Source organism: Narcine bancroftii, chromosome 7 (genome assembly GCF_036971445.1).
Source record: "Narcine bancroftii isolate sNarBan1 chromosome 7, sNarBan1.hap1, whole genome shotgun sequence".
NCBI classification, from domain to species: domain Eukaryota; kingdom Metazoa; phylum Chordata; class Chondrichthyes; order Torpediniformes; family Narcinidae; genus Narcine; species Narcine bancroftii.
The window spans coordinates 168,815,199-168,837,944 of NC_091475.1; positions in this window are offsets into that span (position 1 = coordinate 168,815,199).

Sequence of the window (22,746 nt, forward strand, 5' to 3'; positions counted from 1 at the left end):
AATTTAGAATATTTGGCAATAATGGATTTATAATAATTATTCTTTTAAAACTATTTTCAGGTTAAGGTATCATTTACTGAAATTTTGAACAAATACTGATTCTGATAATGAGAATGATTGATGATTATTATTAACATTATTGTAATTGTTCTAGTACCAGCCAATGAAAGACAATCAGGATTGACTGGAAGTTAAAAAATAGTGCAATATAAATTTTAATAAAACGTGCAATTAAAACCACCAACAATACTATTCTACAATGAACTGTTAAAAAGTATTGATTTTACAATACGAGTGCATTACCACTCAGTGCCGTAAATTCAGTGTTCAACAGTCACAGCTTTGTTAATAAAAAGCTCTTCCTGAGCCTACTGGTGCGTGATTGAAGGCGCCTATAGCATCTTCCCAATGGGAGAATAGTGAATAGTCCGAGATTTGGGTATGCTGCATCTTTGATAATGTTTCTTGCCCTGCCCATTATTCCCTATAGACGTTTTCAATGGAAGGCAATTGGATTCCAAAAATCCGTTGGGTAGCTTTCACTACCCGCTGGAGTGCCTTGCAATCTTGTGCAATACAATTCCCATACCACACCAAAATACCATATGTTAGCTTGCTCTCAATTGTACATCTATAGAAATCCAACCGAGGTGTATCTTCCTCATCTCCTCAAAAAAAATAAAGATGCTGTTGTGCCTTCATAATCAGAATTGAAGAATTCATGGACCAAGTGAGATCTTCAGAGATATGGACACCAAGGAACTTGAAGCTTGGTAAATACTCTACCACTACTCCATTGATGTAAATAGGGGTGTGAACGTGGCTTCTGACATGCCTGAAATCCACGAAGATCTCCTTGGTCTTCTGAGTGTTGAGTGTCAATTTGTTATCGGCACACCACAAGGTCAGGTGCTGAAACTCATTGCTCTCATTCCTATAGGCCGCTTCATTGTCCCCTTTAATGAGGCTTACCATTATGGTGTCATCTGCGAACTTATTAAATTTGTACTGTTCATAGGAACGCAATTCGAGGTAAAGAGGGAATACAAAAGGGGATTCAACATACAACCCTGGGGCAAGAATGGAAGAGAAATAGATTGAAGTCTGTTAGTTAGGAAGTCAAAAATCCAGTTATAAAGGGATGGGCTGATACCACGCAGACAAAATTTGGTTATCAGCTTAGAGGGGACAACAGTGTTGAAAGCCGTGCTATAGTCGATGAATAGTATTCTAACATAGGAGTTAGAGCTGTCCAAATGAGTCAAAGCAGAGCAAACCACTTTTGAAATAGCATTCTCAGTTGAGCTGTTAGTACAGTAGGTGAACTGATGAGTATCCACAGGATTTCAGATGAGATAAGACCACATCTCAAAACACTTTCCATTGATGGGGGTGAGTGCAACTGGATGGTAGTGGTATGAGCCCAGAGGACTCCAAAACCCAGCAGTAATAGAAATTCACTGACAATGGTTTCTCAAACAAAAGTTGCTTTTAATTTTCTTTAAACATAATAACAAGATCAATTTTTAAACTTACTACGATTAACTTAACCTCCTTCTAATTCTAAGCACACGTGTATGTAAGGTGTACATGTTCAGGAAAGTTCTCTGTTTCACTGTCCAATCATTCACTTTTCACTTCTCCAAGTTCATCAGTATCAGGCAATTCTCATACTGTGCAGAGAATTCAACTTTTATAATTTCCACCAGGCTCTGGTGCCTAAAGTTAAATGGTTTCTGTTAGTGAAGGCTCTTGTTGGTTTCAGAGAGAAAACTGTTGCTCTTTGGGGACATACAAACTGATTTCCTCCAATCAGTCACTTCAGTGTCTTGTCGAAGAAATTTGCTCCATCATGAGTTTTCCAAATGATAATCTCTTTTTCCAGGTCACCACAGAGTTCCTCTTGTTTCCCTTATTTCAGGAGAAGCACTCTAGCCATTTCTTCTTGTAAAAACTACAAGGGTTTTCAACAGACTGAACTCAGAACCTGTCTTTAAAATGGGGTTTTCAACAAGCCTGCCAGCTTGCTATGTTGCAGCCTTAAAAGCTACGGCAAAACTGATTTCTCTCTCCCTTCAAGAGAAAGCCGGTTTTTGTTTCCTCTCTCTGCTTGTAAAAAACAACTTCTCCCAAGGCTCCAAACCCAATCCTTGAAAGATCTTTATCAGCACTTGAGCCCAGACTTCTCTGTTTGCACCTGCTTTTGAAGTTCTTTTCCAAAGCAGTTCCATTGTCTTTTGCAAAGTCACGGTACCTGAATGCCTGGCTTCAGCAAAGCTTTTGCATTTTAAATAAGATGTGAAGTGTAAATATCTGTTTGTGAAGTGATCTACACTAAACCCCCACAATCTCTCTTTTAAAAACATATTTATACATAAAATATCACAAAGATTAACGTATACAGAGAGTGTTCATACCCACACTCCTGTTCGGCTCCGAATCATGGGTCCTCTACCGGCATCACCTACGGCTCCTAGAACGCTTCCACCAGCGTTGTCTCCGCTCCATCTTTAACATTCATTGGAGCGACTTTATCTCCAACATCGAAGTACTCGAGATGGCAGAGGCTGACAGCATCGAATCCACGCTGCTGAAGATCCAACTGCACTGGGTAGGTCACGTCTCCAGAAGGATGACCATCGCCTTCCCAAGATCGTTTTATATGGCAAGCACTCCACTGGCCACCGAGACAGAGGTGCACCAAAGAAGAGGTACAAGGACTGCCTAAAGAAATCTCTTGGTGCCTGCCACATTGACCACCGCCAGTGGGCTGATCTCACCTCAAACCATGCATCTTGGCACCTCACAGTTCGACGGGCAGCAACCTCCTTTGAAGAAGACTGCAGAGCCCACCTCACTGACAAAAGACAAAGGAGGAAAAACCCAACACCCAACCCCAACCAACCAATTTTCCCTTGCAACCGCTGCAACTGTGTCTGCCTGTCCCGCATCGGACTTGTCAGCCACAAACGAGCTTGCAGCTGACGTGGACATTACCCCTCCATAAATCTTCATCTGCAAAGCCAAGCCAAAGAAAAAGAAAAAAGAAATAACATTGTAGTAGTACTCTTGGGGGGAGTGGGTAGAACCAGTGCTAACAGCTCCCGTCTTGTGATGGCTAGACACAACAGCCTCCTATCTACTGGCAATTATCCATTACAGCCATGAGGCATAGTGATTCAGCAGAACACGCAGATCGACTGAGAAGCTCTGGCTGACTCAAAGTAGCTATGTCGTGAGGTTGTTTGCACTTCAGATGTCATGATATCAGATCACATGTGTGTCTATATTAAGCCTGACAGCACATCAATAAATGTTTCTACTCTTGTCTGGCTGACAACTTTGGGTGTGGTCTCATTATTCCTAACACTTCAACTTGATGGCATATGAGCATAAACATCATCCACCACAATATAACCCATAACAAAAGTCACTGGTGACACAATGTCTCACTTCAGCAAAGGTCTTGCATTTTAAATGAAATGTTTTTTGTGAAGTGTAACCCAAACTAAACCCCCACAATCTATCTCTTTTAAGGATATATTTTACCCATAACTATTCTAACATATCCCGTAACAGTAGTCATTTACACTCATAGCTGTAGAGCGCTTTGGCACAGGCACGATGGTAGTGGTCTTAAATCACATTGGGCTAGGGACAGATTGAAAATGTCCATAAAAACCCTGGCCAACTGTTCTGCACAGGCTCTAAGCACACAGCCAGGTATGCCATCCGGACCAGCTGTCTGACTGAGATTTATGATATAGATATAGACATATATAGATATGAGATTTACATAGATATAAAAGAAAATTTATCTCACTGAATGGCTTTACAGTGAGTTGCAGTCTAAAGATAATTTTTCAGGCATTGTCCCAAGTGACTACAGCTTGCTCCAAAAATAGAACCAAGAAGGAATATACAGAAGGAATACTGTGTCAATACATTGGTTGAGATTGGACAAATTACAAAGAATTATTCAAGTTTCCAAAATTCAACAAGTCAATTATGATGACAGTGGAATGGGTCATTGGCAATCGGCTCCAAGAAAATTAATGGAAAGTTGAATTTTATTGTACCAGAAGCTAGCAGTGAATTAGTTTTCGAATATGAAATATAGAACAGAATTTATTGCTACTTAAAATGACCAACTTTAGACCAATTCATTCATTTTAGGGATCTGCATTAAATATTCATTTCAACACCACAGAACCTTCATGAAAAAATAGCTGGGGTATATAAATGAATCAAGGGCAGTGACAGGAAACTGATAAAATGTGATTAATATCTGATAGAAATATGAACAACAATTATTATGCTTTTTAAATTTAGATGTATTGAAAACAAAAATGTTACAGTGGAGTTATTTTCCTTTAAGTACAATTTTAGAAGCAGAATTCAGGAACATTTCAGATGCAAGTTTGGTGAATATAATATCCATTTAATTTTTTTTAAGTCCATTTCCACATTACTTGAATCCAAGTATGAATTTAATGGACTTAAATAATTTTATTTCAATTGCAGGTGACACATCCAACATAAAGTTTGGCAGTCTGAAGTTTTATTTAGCTATGTGAAATTAGTGCCGCTTCTCCAACAAAGCACATATAAAAATAGAACATATTTTATTATGTTCCAAAGTTAATTTTACAAGGTCAAATTATCATTTTAATGTTCATTAAAGTGTATCGAATTTTGCTCTTCAAAGGACTTGGTTAAAATCGCAAAGATTCTGTCTTCAACCTATATTATAACACTAAACAATGAAGAAGTTGACAATCAAGACTGCTTAGTCTTATTACACCACCTTTAATTTGTCCATCCATGGTATTTAAATTACCAAAGTAAAAATTCATAGTAAAAAATGCGAGAGACATTTCTACCAGCCTCATATTTGCTTTTGTGACATTTTCATTTTATATTTCTGAATGTATCCATTTACCATGTCATGTCATGCCAGTTACCTAATCTGATCACTGACATCAACCCAATGTTTTTGGTAGCAAATTGTCCAGAATGCTCCAGATCGGTATTTCTCAATCTGTGATCAGCAAACCAGAGGTTGGCCTTGGATTTATTATAGCTAGTACGAGCATCTTGGTGGTTAATTTTAGCAGCACATCTAGGTGCTGAAGTTCAAAATATGAGCAGTGGATTTTCAGCCACTGCAATACCAGATATATGCTCTCTGTTATTGGCTCCTTTGAGCTTCCAGTTTCAGCAATCCTGGTCATCATCAACAGTGGACCTGCACCATTACACCATATTCTGTAGCAACAGGAGATTGCATGTTTTTAAAAAGCAGAGATTTAATTAAAACGCAGAATGGGTTTACAGAGAAATAAAGGGATAACAAGATTTTACAGAAAATACTGGGATTTGCAAATTCAACAGTTCATTGTAAGAGTAATTTTGATGAATGGCAAGTGTGGAGAAGGAGGTTAGAACTATTGAACACTACAGCATAAAAAAACAGGCCCAACAGCCCTTCTATTCTAGACTAGCTATTTTTACACCGAGTCCAATTGACCTACACCCAGACCATAGCCTTCCATACACCTCCCATCCATGTACCTATCCAAATTTATCTGAAAAATTGACCTACATCTAGAACTTTCACTGGCAGCTCATTCTACACTCACAGCATTCTCTCAGAGAAGAAGTTCAATCCAATATTCACCTTAAACATTTCACCTTTCACACTTAGCCCATGTCGTATAGTTTCGACATACAGCACAGTAACTGGCCATTTCAGCCCACAAGTCGGTGTTGGCCAATTTACACCCAATTAACCCTCAACCTCTGGTACATTCAAATGGTGGGATTAAACTGGTGCCCCCAGGAAAAATCCATGCAGACACATGGAGAACATACAAACAAATTACGTAGAGCGTGGGATTCAAACCACAGTCCCAAATTTCTGCTGCTGTAAAGGCGTTGCGCTAACTGCTACGTCAACTATGCTGACCTTATCTCTTGCCCTTATCTTAGTTCTTATCTCACCCAACCTCAGTAGAAAAAGCCTGTTTGCATTAACCCTGTTTATAGGTCTTATTTTATACACCTCTATAAAATCGTCCCTCATTCTCTGAAACTCCATGGAATAAATTCAATCTTTCCCTAAAACTCAGCACCTCAAGGTTAAAATGGAGAGATTCTGAAAATGAACAGGAATTGCAATGTATGATTAACTTGTTGAGTGAAGTGCAGACGGGAAGTCATTTCTGTGCACATTGCAGAAGTCTGCAGACATCTGCAGGGAGCCCAGAACTGTTGTGTTCAGTGTTACTTCAAGATGACCTGCAGCACCTTATAAGTGTTGCAGCCGCTGATAATCTCTTCTTCCACTCTGCACCCTACTATGTGAAGTACACTAAAAGACCAATCTGAAAGCTTGAGTCAAATGATGTCAAAAAATTGTCAGATCTGGAGTAACCTTGGGATTTCTGCACAACTTGCAATCAATTAGTTCCATTATCGTACTTATTGCAACCTCCATTTACATGTGGACTCAACCATAATTCTTCAAGATCTGTTCTATCATAGAAAAGCAATATCCATCCAGTTTTTAAATGCTGCCAATATTCCCCTTTGTCAGCTCATTGTATTGATTAAAGGAACTTCTGTCAAGTACAATGCTATTTTCAGTTATTATTTGGATTTAGGCATATATTTTTGGCACAAGGGGGTCTATTCTTTAATTATTCAAGTTCATTTAATAGTTTGTGAATGCCTTCTCTGGACACATTATAAAAAATGTCCAGCAATTGCTGTGGTCGATTAACAATATCTGGCATTACTCAGGTCCTTCTGTTATTTTTCACATTTGTCAAGATTACAGCAATTAATTGAGAGGCAGGCTAATCTCTTGCTAGATCATATTCTGTGGAGTCTTTGATTCATGAGCCAATTTTGTTCTTAATGATTTACTTGTTTTAAAAGATATTCCTTAATAATGTCTTAAATCTTAAAATTGTTTGTGAAACAGCTTAAAGGTAATCTTATGCCACAGCTATGATCAAATCTAGGAAAAATCCACTCTGAATTGTAAACAGCAAAAAGTCACATAGACCAGTTGAGTCCACTGGAGTAGAATTTACATTTTTTCAATTTATTTTGACTGAATGGTGTGTGAAGCTGATAATTTCTGTTAGCATTTATTTTAAGCAACCACATTTGAATTTATTCACTGTTAAAAAGCACATCAAGGAAACTGCAGAACATGTTTTATAAAATTTAAATATTTTTGCATGTAATTTGTAATTAGCAATTTTGCTCTTCACCATTATTTTAAAAAAATAACAGTTTACTAATGAGTCAATAGTGAAAGAAGTTAGAATAATTTGAGATTGAAGCTAACTTACATCCACTGCAATATACACAAATATGCAAGAGAAACTCAGCAGATCATACAGCATCCATATGAAGTAAAGGTTAATGGACCTGGCATGAACTCCAGCATCTGTAGAATTGCTTGTTTCTGTGGATTCTGATCAGGCTTATGGTATCAATGTTGCAACCGCAAGCCTTTCCACAGTGTGAGTTACGGGATAGTTTGGGAGGTGGTCGCTCCTTCCACATTTTATGCAGTGGGGTCTCAATGTATGGATTCATGATTCAAGATACTATCCCAAGTGCTCTCTCTCAACCTTGTGGGTCAGATATTCCCAGGAGTTTGTGAAAATGTTGCATTTTTTTCAAGGAGCTAGTTGAGGGATGTCACAATATCCTTGCACTCAATGCTAGCAAAACTAAGGAGCTGATTGTGGATTTTAGAAGGGGGAAATCAAGAGAATATGAACGTCCTAACTGAGGGGTCAGTAGTGGAAAGGATTAAGAATTTCAAATTACTGGGTGTTAGCCTCTCTGAAGATCTGACCTGAGGCTTCCATGTTGATGCAATCATGAAAAAGGCTTGCCAGCAGCTCTACTTCGTGAGGATTTTGAGGAGATTTGGATGTCACCAAAGACTCTTGCAAATTTCTACAGGTGTACTGAAGAGAGCATTCTGACTGTTGTATCACTAGCATCTTTTCCACTGGCATCCCAGTTAATTGGCTGTGCAGTGTCCCAGAATAAGAAGCCTATGTGCCATTTCCACTGGGCTACCCTTAACTGGGACACAACTTATTGCCGGGGATCAGAGTGTTCTGCCTTTAATGGGAAACAAGTGACTTTCTGCTGTCCCTTTTCCATTGGTTTTATCAACACATGCAGTTTTTAGCTATCGCGGACATCACAATAGGTGCCATCTTCACTGCACTCCAGCGATGCCACATGAGAATCATGGGAGATGCCATTTTGGACTGCACATCAAATGCCATCTTCCTTGGCATACGATGTCACAAGGGGCAAAGGCTGGCCATCTTGGTGCTGAGGGCGGCTATTTTGGGAGCGGGAGCACTGAATCCATGCTGGCATCCATCTCACTGAGTCAAGAGGCACCGCATGAACTCACCAGATCCATGATGGATGCTCAGGTAAACGGGCACGTTATCAAATGTTTATTCGATAGCAGGAGTACAGGAAGTTTTATCCACTCTGATACCACTAAAAGTCTGTCCTTTAAAGTATGGCCTCCCAAACATAGGATATCTCTTACATCTGAATCATACTCCACAGCCATCCATAGGTCCTGTGTAGTGACCCTGGACTGTTCGAAGCATAGTGTACCAACATTTCAGACTGATCATCATGCCTCAGCTCTGTGCCTCCTTGTACTGGGGCTAGACTTCCAGTGCCAACTGCAGAAGGTCACCTTTCAATACAATGGGTCTTCCTCTCCCCTTACCATCTACAACAAACAGTTCTCGGACAGCTCCCCCATAGAAAACGTGTAGCCTCTCACTCATCAAGGTCAACCACCCCCACCCCCACTGTTTGCCAACTTCAGCCCGGATTGCAACCCGGTAGCTACCAGAAGTAGATGGTACTATTCTGCTGACAGGGGATTTATCAAATCAGAGGTACAGTGGTTATTTGCCAAGGTCATTGTTGAAGCCCGCAATAGTCCTTGGAGGGCCCAGGTTGTCATGGTAAAGAACGGGGAAAAGAATTGGATGGTCATTGACCACAGCCTGTATATGCAGCTTGATGCTTACACCCTTACACAGAATATGGCCAACCAGATTGCACAGTATCGGTTGCTTTCCACGATCGTCCTGAAGTTAGCCTACCAGAAGAGCGCCAGTATACGGCATTTTAGGCAGTCCTCTGGCCATCTCTATCATTTCCTCTATCACTTCACAAACGTGGTTTCCATTTTCCAATGGGAAATGGACCACTACAATCTACAGGACACTTTCCCTCAACTTGATAATGTTACCATTTGCAGCCACGATCTTCAAGTTCCTTCACACAGTAAAATGCATGAACCTGACTTGTAACAAGGACAAATGTGTCTTCCGGACAGCGTGGCTGGCCATCCTTGGCTGTGTTGTTGAGAATGGCATCATTGGCCCCAACCTTGACCGCATATGTCCGTTGACGGAGCTGCTCCTCCTGCATACCCTAAAAGCACTGAAGAGATGCCTCTGGTTCTTCTCTTACTATGCTCAATGGGTCTCCAACTATCCGGACAAGATTTGGCCATTGATCAAAGCCACAAGTTTTCCCCTCACAAAAGAAGCACAAAAGGCATTCAAACGGGTCAAAATGACATTGTCAAAGTAACCATGCATGCCATAGACGAGTCAACACCATTCCAAAGTGGACAGCGATGTGTCTGACTTTGCCCTGGCGGCCACTCTCATCCAGGCTCATTACCTTTTTCTCATGCACCCTCCAAGGCCCTGAGATTTGCCACTCCACTGTCGAGAAGGAGCCCCAGGCTATCATTCAAGCAGTGCGCCAAAGGAGTCACTTCCTTGCTGGTAAACAGCACTCTTCTCACAGACCAGCGAGTGGTCGCATTCATGTTTAATAATAAACAAAGGGGCTGTGAAAGATTATGTTTTAGATATGTTTTTAGGAGAGAAATTGAGGCAGGTGTTTTAGTGTAGGTCGCATACAAACACTTCAAAACAGATCTAATTTAAAATACTGGAGCTTTGCTCAAGCTAGACAGACCAGTTCCTGGGAGCCTTTGCAAAAAATTTGGGGAGTGCCCAAGAGACTTCACTAATGGATTGTTGTTTTGAAGAGCAACAGATGAAAGAGATCAGAGGAGTAGTTCGGAGCCACAGGCTGTCAGGGAGTGTAACTTGCTGTTCTAGGAGGGTCATATGGTTTTTGCAAGCGGAGAGAATTGAACAGCTTTTTCTCATAGAGAGAGAGAAAGAGGGAGAGAGAAAAAAAAGAGAGAGAGAGAGAGAGAGAGATCAGTTCTTTTGGGACTGGAACAGGACAAGCTGGAAAGCTTGTGGATAAACATCATTTGGAAGATGGGTTGTGAGTGCTTGGTTCAGCCTGGTCAAAGCTCTTGTGGTTCATGTAAGAGGAGAGGACTGGCTGCCTAATATTTCACTTGAAATAAAAGAAACAAAAAGGAACTCTGTGGTAACCTGAAATAAAGAGCTCTCCAGGGGCTAAAGCTTGGTTCAGTGATCCCCTTGGCCAGAAGCCATTGCACCTCTGACCTAATGAATGCACAATCCCCAGTGCTGTATTGCCTGCTGCTGGTAGCGATCGGCTTACAGTTGGGGGTGAAATTGATGAACGGGGCAGGGGGGGTATCCAGAGGGTGGACAGTCCGCAGTTCAAACACAGTGGGCTGCTTGGTTACATGCAGAGGGGAGGGCAGACAGTTTAAAAACTGGTGGATGCAGACCATGAGGGGGTGTGAATGGGGACTGTCAACCTCCAAAGTGATGCTCCTGAGGTGGCACTGGAAATCCAACCCTAGTATCATAGGCGCGCAGAGCTGTGGCATTACTAACAGCTTTCATAAGTTGTGCTGCATATGGTCAGTGTCACCAAGCAGTAGCCACAAATCTCTGCTGACTGGGTTCTGGAGGCCATAGAGATCTTGCAACCCACTGGGCTCACTGTGAGAGAATAGTCCCGCACAGTATCAGGATGCACGAAGCTCTCTGTGCTCCCGTTATCAAATAGACAGTTAGTTTAATGACCACATACCTCAATATCCATCATCGAATGGGCAAGCTTGTGGGAGCTGTCCTAGTCTAATATAATTGACGCCAGTACCTGGTCATCGTCAATGTTGCTGTCCGACTCGGGCCAGTAAGATGGTGTCCGCAACCCGGGCTGATAAGGTGAAAGCCTTCATGGTGCGCACACTTTGCTGTTGCTCGGGGGTGGAAGTGGCACCATAAGTGATGCTGGCCAACATAGCACCCCCCTTGGCATGCACATGATGTTGTCACTCGTGTGAAATTATGCTGACCAAGATGGCGACTGTCCCCACTGCCTGCACACGGCATTGCTAGGGAGAAGAGAAGGTCTGGACTTACAGACTTTGGCATAGTGTCCCTTCTTCCCACATTCTGAGCACGCCTCTTCCTTGGCTCGGCAGCGTATCTGAGGATGCTTCTGTTGGCCACAAAAGTAGCACTTTGATGGCTCAGCAGCAGGAGCAGCAGAAGTAAAGTCAGGGCGCCCCTCCATGGAGACAGTGTTGGACCTTGCATCCCAAGATTGTAGCGCCTGCATGCCCCATGAGGCGGTTGTGTTGTTGGAGGAGAATGAGTGCGTGTTATGGAGGGCTATATCCAACATTTTGGACACCTCGAAGGTCCTCTGCAAGGTCCATTCATCCAGTTTCAGCAGCCACTGGTGGATATAGTCTGATCGGATGTCTGTTACGCAAGTGTCCCAAACACGCTCATCTGTATGGACCTCAGCAGAAACTTCCTTGCAGCCACAGGCTTGCCGGAGTTCAAGCAGGACCCAAAAGTATTCCTCGAGGGACTCACCAGGTTGTTGCTTGTGAGCGGCCAGGAAATGTCTGGCATAGACAGTGTTCAACCTGGTCCTTTACTGGTTTTGGAGTTTGTTCATGGTCTTCCTCATACGTCATGCAGCCCCTGATGATCATGTAGGCATGGTGGGTAACCACGATTGAAGCAGGGGTAGCTTGTTGTCATTGGATCCCATGACTTGTGTGGATGAGTGCAAAAAGTCATTAAAACAGAGTAGCCAGAGTTCAAATCAGTCTTGGGCTTCGGATGATTGCGGATCAATGTCTACCTTGTCCGGCCTCAGAAACTTGTCCATTGCGGTAAAAAACTTCATGGTAATAAAATTGATACGCCATCAATGGCACCAAAAGATTGGAGTTACTAAGTGACAGGCTTTTATTACCACAAGACTGGACATGCGCCTGTTGCTGGCCCAATTCCAGGATCCGTACTGAGGGAGTGACTGGGACATAATCACCTTTATTGGGAAATTCCAGGGGGAGGAGTTACAAAGAGGAGGTGGGGCAAGTCTACACAGAGATACAGTACCAGTGGCATAATAGCCAGAGATACTATTTTATGATATTTCTGAATGAGACATTCAATTAATATGTGAACCCCACATATGTGAGAGTCAAAGAGGTTGATCATGAGTCGGTTCCAGGTTATTAAAATCCCCACTTTGTAAGACTTCATTTAAATAATTTACATACAGTTAATTATTTACTCTTTTACTGTAAATATGCTCCATTTAGCAAGGTTTTAATCCCTCATGTAGACTCTTCTCCAATGAGCTGGAAACAAAATGAGCAAGAATGTACACCTGCATAAGCTGCAGGCACTTCTCTCACCTTTGTTGTTCTTTCTGACTTATTCCCAAATAATATTAGGGAATAGAGGTTCCATATCCACCGCATCGGGTTATTACACAAAATGAGTTCAAAAGGTTTCATGTTAATGTAAAAGATTGGTTAAAGTACAGGAAGCAAAGAGCTGGAATAAAGAAGTCACAATTTAATTACCATTAAGCTATCATGATGGAATGGAAGTGGTTAGTGGGATTTTAATATCCTAATTTAAAGGATGCATAAAGTAAGGACACAGCTAAAGCAAGCATTAAGTTGATCTTTGTAATATTGGTCCATACCCTTGTATTGGGAAGGGTTGTGACTGTCATGTGACAGCACTGCCCCCCCCCCCCACCTAGTCAGATGACACACCAGCTACCAATCAAGGTTTGGTTCCGCCCCACCCTTTGCTGTTTTAACCTTGTAAATTACCTGGACTGCACTCCCCAACCTGCCTGAACTTGGCCTTGGGCAATTGGCTGCTGGAATTAGATTAACCCTCCTGCCATTCAGCCATTGGTCCCCAGTAAATGATGTCAGCCTGTCCCTCCAGCACTATAAAAGTTCCATGTGCACTTTGTTCTCTCTCTTTGGCAGCTTGGGACCACCCAGCTTCACTCCAGTCCTAGAAATGCCAAAGGGTGCTGGAGAAACTGTTGGTAGGATGTGCACTGTTAAAAAGGTTGGGAGCGTTTAATTAGTGTTCCTCGTAGCATAGAGCCATGCCTGCACTGAATCAGAGTCAAGGGGTGGTGGGGCATCATAGTGATTTTTTCCCTGATCATTGTATGTACCATTTCATTTTGTGTGTGTGTGTGTGTGTGTGTGTGCGCGCGCTCTACATCAGTTACCATTTTCCCACACTTGCCTTCTGTAAATAAAATCCTTCCTACACCAAAACTGTGTTCAGAGTCCTTGCCTTGGAGACCTACCAAACCTGTTTCCAATTCACAACAACACTGAACTACAGAAGAATAAGTGTTCACATTGAGAAATATTGTACTTTAAGAGGAATTTACAGTGTGCTTGTAGAAAGCCAGCATCTTCCAGTAAGAGCCAAATGTACCAAGATAATGGAAACCTTTTGAAGGAAATTGTCATAGATTTTTGGAATTCACCACCTAATAGGGCTTAATTGATTATATTCAGGGATGCAGTTTAAAGATTTTTCACACTAAAGACAGGAGCAAATGCGGGAGTAAAGTGGGAATTGCAAGTGGGGTTATCAGACCAGCCATGTTCTCACTGAATGCTAGAAAGGTATCAGGTGTCAAGAATCCAGCTTCTATTCTTTTTACATCTCGTGTTAATAAAGTTCTTTTTGTAATACGTCTGCAAATTGTACCCATCAACTCTAGCTTGTTACTTAGTGGTCCTACGTACATAACCAGAAGTGCAAATGATTAAATATTTTTCTTTCATTTTCACCAAATTTTAACAACCAATTTCTCTCTTCTAGCTTAAAAAAATTAAAACTGAATATTTTCACTGAAAAGCAGGGATATCAGGTTCTTACTCCTGTTTCTCTTCACCAGGTCTTTGACTTGATCGCTGTTTCCTCATCCCAAGGAGTAAATCATTCAGTAGGTGTCATCTGATTGACCATACTCCAAACTTACGTAATGGCAAACCCATTTAAGGTCATTTCAAATTTGTTATATTTTGGTTTCTCATTTTATATAAAAAACTGTTCTTTACTCTGATGCCTTTTTGCATTTCCTAGTTATTTGTGCACCTTGCATAAGCTCTCCAATGTCTCATCTCAGTGACCATCTGCCTGCCAGAGGACCTCACCCTGACACAGCATCTGCTACAGCAAAATGCAATCTGCTGGAAGAACAGGAGGTCAAGCAGTGTCAGTGGAAGAAATAAAATGAGGACATTTCAGGTCAGAACCCTTCATCAACCATCATAGCATCTGCTAACCTCCAAGAGGTGAAACATATCGATCTTGAGACACTCCTTCTGTCCTCAACAATTCCCGAACCTAGGAATCTGTGACTCTCCCTCTCTGCATATCCTGTCCTATTATTTCTCTGGAGTAAAACTTGAAAGTCTTCAGGTGTTATGATTGAAGTAAAAACACAATGCTGGAGAAACTCAGCAGGTCAAACAGTGTACTTTAAATAGCAAAGATATGGATGATTCCATCTTCTGTAGGGACCACTCCCTCTGTCACTCCCTTGTCCACTCACCCCTTCCCATTAATTTCCCCTTGGCAGCTTCCTCTGTGATTGCAGGAAGTGTCACCCATGCACCCACATCTCTTCCATTACCACCATTCAAGATCCCAAAAACAGTCCTTCCAATTGAGGCAACACTTGAAGAAACCATTCATGCACTTCAAGACTGCTTTGAGTACACTGACTGGCATATGTTCAATCGATGGTGACTGCATCAATCTAGAGGAGTACATGGCATCAGTAAGTAAGTAAGTGTACTGACGAAGTCACTGAGCCCAAGACCATTAATAGTCATTCTAATCAGAAGCCATGGATGACTGCGGAGGAGCATGCTGCTAAGGAACCGAGCCTCTGCCTACAGAGCCGGCAACAAGGTAGCCCCAGCTATTGAAAAAGCCAAGTTGTCTGACCATCAGAGAAGCCAAGCATGCAAATGCCCAGTGCATTCATTGCCACTTCTGGACAGCAAGAACACACGACACATGTGAAAGTGCATCCAAGATATCACCAACCACAAGACTACACCATCTGCCTGTGCTGGTGATGCCTCCCTTCCAGATGCACTCAACAACTTCTACACGCGTTTTAAAGCGATAAACAATGTGGTGGCAAAGACCACCTCTCCTCCAAATGATTAGATGGTGTGTCTTACAGTGGCTGATGTGAGAAGAGAGTTAGATAAGGTCAACCCACAGAAAGCTGCTGGTCTGCATAACATTCCCAGCAAAGTGCTCAGGGGATGTGCTGCTCAGCTGGCAGATGCTCTCACTGACATCTTTAACATCTCCCTGAGAAATGCTGTGGTCCCAACATGCTTCAAAGACCAAACCATTGTCCCCATCCCCATCTGTGTTCTGCCTCAATGATCATCACCCTGTTGCAATTATGTCTACCGTCATGAAGTACTGCACCCATCACTGGGCCCCCTGCAGTTCGCATACAGATTCAACTGCTTTATGGATGATGCCATCACCACTGCCCTCCATCTAACCCTCACCCACTTGGAAAGTAAGGACACGCATGTTTAAAAGCTGTTTATTGACTTCCATTCAGCATTCAACACACCTATACCTCAGTACCTGAAAGAAATGTTGAGCCTGCTGGGTCTAAACACTTCCCTTTACAATTGGATTCTTGACTTCCTGATGAGGAGACCTCAAGCAGTGCGGATCGGAAACAGCACTTCCAAGACCATTGCGCTAAGCATGGGGGGCCCCCCAGGGCTGAGTCCACTGCTGTTCACTCTGCTGACTCATGACAGTGCAGCTAAAACCAGCTGAAACCTCATCATCAAGTTCACTGACGATACAACCGTGATAGGCTTTGTTAATAAGAATGATGAGTCAGCGTACAGAGACGAGATGCAGTCATTAACATACCGGTGCAGAGTGAACAATCTGTATCTGAACATTAATAAAACAAAAGAGATGGTTGTCAACTTCAGGAGGGCCTGGTATATTGCTCTCCGCTGACCATTGACAGCTCGACCATTGAGGTCATTAAGAGTATCAAGTTTATCGGTATGCAGTTGGTGGAGAATGACACCTGGTCCCTCAAAACCAGTTCCATAACCAAGAAAGCCAGCAGCACCTCTTCCAGTGAAGGCTGAGGAAAGTTCATCTCCCACCTGTCATTCTCACTACATTCTACAGAGGATGTATTGAGAGCTTCTGAGCAATTGCATCACTACCTGGTTTGGAAGCTGTACCACCTCAGATTACAAGACTCTGCAGAGGATAGTGGAAAGGATTATTGGGTTCTCTCTTCCTACCATGATGGACATCTACAACACACAATGCAAGCGGAAAGCAATAAACATATTATGAAGGACTTCACACACCCCCCCCCCACCATGTAAACTTTTCTCCCTTCTGCCATCTGGTAGAACATACCATAGCATTCGGGACCTTATGTCCAGATTGGGCAACAGTTTTTTTTTCCCCCAAAGCCTTAAGGCCTCTGAATTCCAGAACATATGTGGACTTTTATTGTACATGTCTGAATATTTTAACTTCTATTTTACTTATATTTAAGTAAATCTGCTCCATGGTCCTGGAGAAACGCTATCTCATCTTTATCGTGCAATACATGGTATGAACGAAAATGAAGGTGACTTGACTTCACTTGTGAATCTGCGGGAGACATCTAGTGCATCTGATACTCACGTTGAGGTCATCCCTTCATCAGATAGACTGGATACAGACTAGGAGATTGCTTTGCTGAGTCCCTTTGCTCAATCTGCATGAAGAACAGAAATCTCCCAGTGGCCAACCATTTCAATTCTGTGCCCCTCTCCCGCATTTGACATGTCCATGGTCTCATGCACTGCCAAATAAAGGCCACCCACAAATTATTGGAGCAAGACTTCATATTCCATATGGGCTCTCTCCAAACAGATGGCATTATAATTATCTCTTCTGGTTTCTGTTAGACCACTCCCTGTTCTCCATCTTTTCCCCTTCCCTCTCCATTCACAAAGCTATTTCCATGGCTCCCCTGGTTCACTGTTGTGCCCTCCCTCCCCTATCCACCTATGATCTCTTGTGTGTGCAACAGTGCTCTTCCCCCTTCTCCTTCCCCCAACACCATTTTGTTCATACCTTGATGAAGGGCTTAAACCCAAAACATTGGTTATGCATCTTTACCTTTACTAAATAAAATATGCTATTTGACCTGCTGAATTTCTCTCTCATTTTCACTCTCATTCCTAAGCAAGGTTGTGCCTAATTTTGGAAGAAATTCATTGATTGGTGCTATTGGCATGGTGTTTTTGAAATTTCTCACCCACTCTGACCTGAAACTCACACTTCTTCCTTCCATTCTTATTAGTTACTCCCCATAAGCCACAACTCCCAGTTGTTCCCTCCATCTACCTCCCAATTACTCCTGTGTCTCTCCCCATCTACACTTCCTCCTGTGTCTCTCCCCATCTACCTCCCACTTCCTCCTGTGTCTCTCCCCATCTACCTCCCACTTCCTCCTGTGTCTCTCCCCATCTACCTCCCACTTCCTCCTGTCTCTCCCCAACTACCTCCCACTTCCTCCTGTCTCTCCCCAACTACCTCCCACTTCCTCCTGTGTCTCTCCCCATCTACCTCCCACTTCCTCCTGTGTCTCTCCCCATCTACCTCCCACTTCCTCCTGTCTCTCCCCATCTACCTCCCACTTCCTCCTGTGTCTCTCCCCATCTACCTCCCACTTCCTCCTGTGTCTCTCCCCATCTACCTCCCACTTCCTCCTGTGTCTCTCCCCATCTACCTCCCACTTCCTCCTGTGTCTCTCCCCATCTACCTCCCACTTCCTCCTGTGTCTCTCCCCATCTACCTCCCACTTCCTCCTGTGTCTCTCCCCATCTACCTCCCACTTCCTCCTTTGTCTCTCCCCAACTACCTCCCACTTCTTCCCGTGTCTCTCCCCAACTACCTCCCACTTCCTCCTGTGGCTTTCCCCCTCTACCTCCCACCTCTACCTGTGCTTCTGCCCTCTACCTCCTATCTCCACCTGAGCCTCACCCAAAAATCAATAGCCTTAAGTTATTCTGCCCCTTTCAGTGATATCCTTCTTCAGGTATTAATCTCAGATCCTTAATCTTTTTTTCAAAATTCTGGATTTGAAAGTACTGCTTTCATTTTCTACCTAGAGAGATTTCTACCACAATATTATTTTCTTACAATATGAAAAGTGCAAAACTTCACAGTGTAATATGTATATCAGCGTGATCTGGTGATCTGTAGTCCTGCTTAGACAATTATTTGCTTTTTTTCTCTACAAGATGCTTAAGAAAATAGGTTAGATTCTCAAAGTTTGAATCAAAAGCTACTTTCACAGATTTTATTTCTGCTTTGAACTCTTCACTGCATGATCATTACAACTTGAGATCTTTGGTCGCAGAATAGGACAGTCTGCACATTGACAACAGTTTTCTTTTACACCCACTAAAGAAAATCCATGCTGGGCGCCATTAGTATCCCCAATAATGACATAGATAAAGACTGAGGGCTTTATTGTACTAGAGACAGCTGGCCCGAGTCCAAGGCTAAGAATGAGCAGCAAGGAGAGGGGACCCGACCTTTATGGCCTGAGGTCACATGGGCAGGACTAAGGGAGGAGCCAAGGTAGAAGGACACCTGGAGGGTGGGCCAGCACTTCACAACAATCCAGTAATTGGGAGGTAGATGGAGGGAACAACTGGGAGTTGTGGCTTATGGGGAGTAACTAATAAGAATGGAAGGAAGAAGTGTGAGTTTCAGAGGGGCCATAACCTTTCCTCAATTCTTGATTATTTTACACATTAGGATTTTGGAAATTGTGTAAAAGATGAAAGCTAAAAGTCTATGAATTTGTATTTTAAAAAAATATAATTATAATAAATTGCATGTAGGACATATGTACTCTATATACTCGTGCAAATGTCGAATTTTGTGGTCCATTTTCGAATGTTAAATTTATGGGGTCGACTCGTACATGGATACTACATTTGAAGGGCTTAAATTCACACTAGAATCCAAAATACCATATCAGTAGCAGAGCCCAAATGATCTTTAATTGAATAAAAAATACAAGCACAATGAATTAAAGTAATAATATAGAATCTGTGCATCAAAGCACACGTCGGGGCCGCAGTCAGTACCTGCGTCGTCAGAGGCGTCGTGAGTTCCAATGGGCAGGGGCGTCAGGAGCTCCGCTGGGCGGGCAGCCGGGACCGGGGCGTCGGGAGCTCCGCTGGGCGGGCAGCCGGGGCTGAGGCCAGAATCCGGGAGCTCCGATGGGCGGGCAGCCGGGGCCGAGGCCAGAGTCCGTGTTCGAGGCACCGGGAGCTCTGCTGGGCGGGTTGCCAGGGCCGAGGCCTGAATTCGTGACTGAGCTCCGGCCAGCAGGCAGCCAGGGACGAGGTGAGACACTGGTCGATTTTTTTTTAAACGAGATGCATGGGGAGCCCAGACTTTTTGTCCAAAAAGTAGGTTGTCGACTTTTACACGAGATCTACTTTTATATAACTATATGCGGTTTATACATAAGAAATGTACGTTGTTTATGAATATAATATATTCTCCAATCCATTTACTCCAACCATTTATCAAAAAATGATGCGTTCACATTATAAAACAGATCAAATGATGAATCCTGCTTACTTTGTATAGCAACCAGATTTAGCTTCTTTGTACTTAATAAGGATTAATTTGCACATTCAATAGTCTATTATTGTGCCCCTGGGCCCTTGCTTATACTTCGTCTCTTTCATACTAATCTTTTCAATGTTATTGTCCATCTTTGTATCATTATCCACAGAGAAACATGTCCTTTACTCCATCACAGTTAGCTCTCAAGGTCTGAAGCAACATGAATTATAGAAAACAACTTACTCTATTTTGTTTATATAGAGAATTGGAAGGAAATTTGGGTGAGAGCAGGAGTTGTGGGAAAGCACTAAGATTGTGCATTAATATAGCACCGTAGAGTCTTAAGAGACAAGCATTTACATCACTGAAGCAGGCCCTCTGTTTGACATATCCTTACCAATCAAGCTAGTCTTATTTGCTTGCATTCCACCCATAACCTTCTAACATGCAGATGTCTGTATTGACGGGACAGAGGTCGAGAGGGTTAGAATCTTCAAGTTCCTGGGAGTCCATATTTCAGAAGATTTATCTTGGAACAAGCACATCAAGCCAACCATGAAGGTAGCATACCAACACCTTGTTTTTCTAAGATGACTGGAAAGATTTAGCATATCATCAAATACTGTATCAAACTTCTGCAGTGTACCTGAAGAAGTATACAAACTGTTTGCATCACAGTCTGGTTTGGTCATTTTACTGCCTAGTAATGCTCCAGAAGATAGCAATCACTAATCTCCCATCCACCTGAAGAAGGCAGCCAACATCATAAAGGATCCCCATCACACTCGTCACTATCTCTTATCACTGCTTCATTTGAGCAGAAGCTTGAAGACCAGCATCTCTAGGTTCAAGAACAGTTTCTTGCCAACAGCTATCACGCTGTTGAACCTTCCCTTGTGACACTAATCATGGATTGCTCCAACATCTCAAAGGACTATCTGTAGTATTACAAAGTCACTTTATTCTGCAGGACAATATTTTTTATTTATTTTCTCTTTTTCATTCAAATATGTATACAATTGCAGTTTCTTTAGAAAGTATGTGTTCAATTGCCTACCCTTATAATTCAAACCCATCAAGCCCAGTAACTTTTTCATGATTTTTTTCTACACTCCTTTTAGCTTAATATTTTCTTTCCTATACCTGGGTTACCAAAATTGAGCACAATATTCCAAGTTAACCATATTCTATGCAGCTGTAACAGTGTCCCTGATTCTGAAATTAATGCTCTGACTGATGAAGGCAAGTATGCTAAATATCTTCTTCACCACCCTGTCTACCTGCATTGTTACTTTCATAGAACTATGTACCTGTTCCCCCAAGTCTCTGCTTTATAATACTCTCCAGGGCAGCATGGTTAGAGCAATACTGTTTCAACCCACCATCCAAAACGTACTGGGGGTTGTGGTGTAATTGGGCAGCATGGGCTTGTGGGCCAAAATGGCCTGTTACTGTGCTGTATGTCTAAATTTAAATTAAGCTCTGTTCTGGTTTAACCTACCAAAGTGCAGCATCCTGACATGTCTATATCTGCCATTCCTTGTCTCACTTTCTCAATTTATCCAGATCCTATTGTAATCGCAGGTAGCCTCTTCTATCCAGTGTTCACCATTTCCCATGTACAAAGCCTTGCTGACCAGTCCTTGCCTTTCCAAATACAAGAAGATCCTGTTTCTCTGAATCCCTTCCAAATAGTTCAAGATGCTTCGTGAAACCACAAATGGAAAAAGAATGATTGGTGACCACATGTGCTTTCTAAAATGGGTCTTAAGGTGAATGATTAAGTTAAAATGAGATGCTGTGTGGCGGTACGCCATTAGACAGGTGAACCGGCCCCATTTGTCACGCACACGGCGGGGCAGCCGGCCAAAATGGTGCCGTCGGGGATTTCCTCCCTACCTCCGCACCAGGCTCTGTGGTTGGGGACCCACGTGACTCCCCGGTGACGACTCCCCGGTGACGTCGCCCCCCCCCCCCCCCCCCGTGTGGTTCTCAGCCAGGTCTCCAGGCAGCCTGCAATAAATCAGTTTTTGCTCACTGAACTCAACCCGTCTGGTGTGCAATCCTTCAGTTAGCAGTGTAGCCACTGCTACAGCAGAAATACTTAGGAAGGAAAATGCAGCTTAAAGCTTGGCTACTGCTCATGGTGCAATTAAAATGTGTGTTACCCTAAAGGCAGGAATAATGGAAAGGTTCAGATCTCAGTGGGTTGTAGCACTCCAGAAGGAATTGGAAATTAGGAGACTAGATTAATTTGTAAAAATTATGTTTAAAATCAGACTACATATCAACATTCAATATACAGTGACATGGGGCTCATAGCTGAGCAAAGGCAAGTTACTCAGGAAAAACAACCACGAGAAAGGTAAGGAAAAAAAATGTAAATTCTCCCAGAAGTATCAGAATTTTTTTTAAATCCAGAAAAATGCAATGTGAAAGATAAATATACAATATATAAGTGTTGTTTCTCATATTGTGATCACCTGGTTTGATTGGCTTCTTGTTTTTCACTATTTCATTGGCCCTCTTGCTTGTGTTCTTGTATACCAAAACCAACTAAATACCTGTCTCCCCACTGGTCTCTGCCTCCAGCCATACACCCAACCATGTTCCCAGTTCTCTGCTTCAGTCTCATAGCTGACTATGTTCGGAGCCTTCAGTTGTAGCCACGCACCTTACTACATCCCATGCCCTTGGCTCAGTTTGCTCAACTTGATCACATTGGACTCTGGTCACA